The 4,694-nt window shown below is 38.2% G+C and overlaps 1 long non-coding RNA gene across 1 annotated transcript in view; it reads right to left on the minus strand.

The window, feature by feature from the left end:
• Positions 1-4,144: 4,144 nt before the first annotated feature.
• Positions 4,145-4,694, minus strand: part of LOC110448401 — a 7,434-nt gene continuing 6,884 nt past the window's right edge. Inside the window, exon 3 of the long non-coding RNA XR_002462720.1 lies at positions 4,145-4,252. This is a non-coding gene — a long non-coding RNA (uncharacterized LOC110448401). The remainder of the gene's footprint in view (positions 4,253-4,694) is intronic.

Consider the following 4,694-nt stretch of genomic DNA (forward strand, 5'->3'; position numbering starts at 1 on the left):
GTACGATCATGCGCAAAACGTTTGGAGGCAATTAAACATTCAAAATTTAGGTCAATATCACGATCTTTATCGAAATTTTCGAATCATGTGTTTAAATTACTACGGACTAGACGCTGCTCACTTTTACACCGCCCTCGGTCGATTTAGAGGTGAGTGAAAGCGATCACGATTTGATGAGCAACTATCCTTTGGCGCCCGAGCGTAGAACCGTCTCAGACGAGGTGTTATCTCCCACAAGCAAAGCACTATGGAAAGAGATAAACCCGAGCGACAAAACAAAATACATTTGTCACTATAGGAATTTACAGCTGTACTTAGAGCTAGGGATGAAACTGACCAAGATTCACAGAGTTTTACAGTTAAGACAGCAGCCGTGGTTGAAGTCTTATATTATGTACAATAAATACAGAGAACAGACTAGAAACGAATTAGAAAAAGAATGAAAATTAATGAACAATTCCGTCTTTGGTAAAACATGCAGAACGTTCGTAACAGGGTTGACATTAAACTCGCTCACACAGCCAAAAAAACTAAAAAAGTATTGTGCAAAACCTTCTTTTCAAAGATTGACTATTTTCAATGAGGGTTTGACGGGTGCAGAAAACGCTGAAATAAAACTGGTGTTAAACAAACCCGTCTACGTAGGTCAAGTTATCTATCGAAATGTATAGTGTACGAATTTTATTACAACAATCTCAAACCGAAATATGGAGACGGGATAAAGTTGTTATTCACAGACACCGACATTTTTTGTTACCATGTGTTATGTGACGACATCTATGTCGATATGTTACAAGACAGACACTTGTTTGACTTGTCAAATTATCCCACGGAGCACTTTTGCTACGATTCGACCAATAAAAAGATACTCGGTTTTTTTAAAGACGAAACCGCAGACAAGCCTATCGCAGAGTTTGTAGGACTCCGTGCTAAAATGTACAGCTTTCAATACGCCGTCCAAGAAAGTTTTACGTTTCAAAACGTAAGAATCACTACCAATTCATTCAAAGAAAAGCAGGTAGCTAAAGGCTTGCCAAAGCCACCATTAAGCGTGACTTGCGTCACGAGATGTAGAGAGAATGTCTTTTTGACAAACAAAACAAAATGTGTGAAATGCACTCCATTAGGAGCGATAGACACCAATTATACATGTATAATATTAGCAAATCGGGGTCATGTGCTTTTGACGACAAGCGTTGGATTCTTCCGAATCTCTGCGTAGCTATGCCTTTGGTCATTACAAGACAAAGACGGTATTGTAAAGCTTACACCAGTTTAATTGTATATCAAATGTACATATGTTATAATAAAATAAATTGGTATGGAATTTAATCTTATTGATAATGTCTGATTACGTATTTGTTGAAATTGATATAAAAACATTCATTGTCAATTTATTTTGTAAAGCTTGCATTTGTTTAATTGTATATAACATGTACATATGTTATAATAAAATGCAATCTAATTGATAAGATCTGATTACGTATTTGCAGAGATTAATACATTTTAAAACCTATTTTAAAATATTTGATTTTATTATGAAAGTGTTATATGTAATTAAAAGAGTATGCATTTATATAATAAAAGAATATAACTTCATATATGTGTTAGTATTTTAAAAATATCTTATTGGAGACATTGTGTCATATCCAAAGTATGCAAACATTAATTTCTTATTCTTCTCATCACATTTTATCAATCGATTTTTTTTTAATTTTTTTTTATTACTTTTTTCTAATTCTGCTAATCATTTTATCAATTGAAGGGTGTTTTTTAATTTATTTACTTTTAATTGACACAATGTTTTCAAAAAGACTTAATTGAAAAACAAAATCGTCCAGCTGCTGCTGCTGTTGTTGCGACAGCTGTTGTTGTAGTGGCAGTGGTTGTTGTTGCTGTTGTTGTTGCGACACCTGTTGTCTCGATGTAATTCCAGGTATATGAGTGGTTGATACATCTTGCTCCATTAGAAGAGGGATTGTTGAAATCCCCCAATTCCATGTATCCATAGATGTCTTCTTCATCCTCGACAACATAGTAGTATTCTACTATTCGAAAACCAACCACATCATAAAAATAGCCTTCGTCATCATTTCCTCTGTCAGGTAGAGTGGCCCCCTACGATATGGACACTCTGGACCTCTCAAGTTCATGAAACAGTCCTGACAAAGGTCGTTTTTACAGACTGAACACACAATAAAATGAGTGTCAATCTTCAGGTATCACATTCCTCTGTCCAGTAAAACTTTCTAGTCGTCATCTGAAAGGAATGAATTTTAGAAATGGCTATTTGACAAAGTTGAACTGAAATCAGTTCAGTGAATTAAAAAAGTTCGAATATATTAGTAGAACCATCAGTAAAACCAGGGGTGTTACAAGTTTCTAGTTCTGTATTCATGTTATCATAGTTTGGCATTTGTTTATTGGTCCAAGGCAACAGTTAACATGATTCATGTAGGATTTAAAGTAGGGCATATCATTTACAAACTAGTATTTAAACCTCAATTTTCCCTATTGGGCCCGCCTTTCTGCCTCCAGGGGGGTTAGACACACCGTTTATACAACATTGGTTCCCCTTCACCCAAGGATGCTTCATACCAAATTCGGACAAAATCCTGTCATTCGTACAGAAGAAGGATTTTGAAGAATTTGCTATGTTCCCCTATAAGGCCCCTCCCTTCTGCCCCAAGGGGGCCACACTCGCTGTTTATACGAAATTGAGTCCCTTTTGCCCAAGGATGCTCCAGACTAACTTAGGATAAAATCCCTTAATCCCTATGATAGAAGAAGGATTATAAAGGTTTTACCTCTATTTCCCGTATTGGGCCCAGCCCCTCAGGTCCAAGGGAGCCACACCCACGGTTTATACAAAACTGGTTCCCCTTTACCAAAGGATGATTCACACCAAATATGAACCAAATCCTTTCATTCCTACAGAAGAAGAAGGATTTTAAAGAATAATTTGCTATGATTTCCCTATTGGCCCCGCCCCTCATGCCCCTGGGAGCCAGACCCACGGTTTATACAAAATTGAGGCACCTTGGCCCAAGGATGCTTCAGACCAAATATGGAACAAATCCTTTCATTCCTACAGAAGAAGAAGGATTTTAAAGAATTTGCTTTATTTCTCCTTTTTCCCCTCAGCCCCCAGAGGGGCCATACCCACCCTTTATAAAAATATTGGTTTCCCTTTAAAATATGGACCAAATCCTTTCATTCCTATAGAAGAAGGATTTTAAAGAATAATTGGCTATGTTTCCCCGAGTGGGCCTCGCCCCTCATGCCCCTTGGAGCCAGACCCAGGGTTTATACAAAATTGAGTCACCTTGGCCCAAGGATGCTTCAAACCAAATATGCAATAAATCCTTTCATTCCTACAGAAGAAGAAGGATTTTAAAGAATTTGCTTTATTTCTCCTTTTTCCCTCAGTCCCCAGGGGGGCCATACCCACCCTTCATAAAAATATTGGTTTCCCTTTACCAAATATGGACCAAATCCTTTCATTCCTACAGAAGAAGGATTTTAAAGAATAATTGGCTATGTTTCCCCGATTGGGCCTCGCCCCACAGGCCCTTTGGGGCCAGACCCAGGGTTTATACAAAACTGAGTCCCCCTGACCCAAGGATGCTCCAGTCTAAATAAGGACAAAATCACTTAATCCCTACGGTAGGAGAAGGATTTTGAAGGTTTTACCTGTATTTCCCAAATCAGCCCCGCCCCTTTTCCCCAAAGGTGGCCACACCCACCATTTCTACAAAATTGAGTCCCCTTGGCCCAAGAATGCTCCAGACTTAATTAGGATAAAATCCCTTAATCCCTTCGGTAAAAGAAGGATTTTAAAGGTTTTACCTCTATCTCCCCTATTGGGCCCTTTACCTCTGCCCCCACGGAGCCCACACGCACCATTTATACATGTTTCAGACCAAATTTAGTCAAAATCTACTTGGCCGTTCAGGACTAGTNCGCTCCACAACAAATATGGACCAAATCCTTTTATTCCTACAGAAGAAGAAGAAGGATTTTANTTTGACGGACGGACGCTGCGGTATGGCATAAGCTCACCATGGTCCCTCCGACCAGGTGAGCTAAAAATGAAACTTCCTACGTACAAAGTGACGATCTCCTAACCCCTCCATTTCCTTTCACCAGCACCTTGGGTATAAATCCGAATAATGGTAACACATCCTTTGACAGTGATAATGAAAGTTGTAGATGATCAGCTTCAACTTCAAGTACAAGAGTAGCTTCATCCCTGAAAGGGAAATGGTACAGTAAAGAGATATGATTTGAAAAGTGTAAATTGTAATGTGGCGAGTTCACACAGGAGGGGAATGGTATGTCAATGAATAAAAGCTTATTTACAATGGGTAAAGCGGAAAAATAATACACAATATCGGCTTGATATATCATATATAATTAGACAACAGGCCCTTCGGCATTGACAAATATGAGAAGTAAAAATGAGCCATTTGTTGTTGTGATGTATCAAAATATACAAAATCACATTAGGGCCTTTCCATCCATGGAGAGGATTTGATTCTAACATTTCGGCCCTATCCATACCCCCGGGGCTGAGTCAGGAAATTGATCTTCATAAAATGAAATTGAAATCACATGATGATAATTACAACCAATTTTGAAATATACCTAGAAGTGTTGTTTCTCTATATAAATTAAAGTAAATACCCCCCCCC

Source organism: Mizuhopecten yessoensis, unplaced genomic scaffold (genome assembly GCF_002113885.1).
Source record: "Mizuhopecten yessoensis strain PY_sf001 unplaced genomic scaffold, ASM211388v2 scaffold4033, whole genome shotgun sequence".
NCBI classification, from domain to species: domain Eukaryota; kingdom Metazoa; phylum Mollusca; class Bivalvia; order Pectinida; family Pectinidae; genus Mizuhopecten; species Mizuhopecten yessoensis.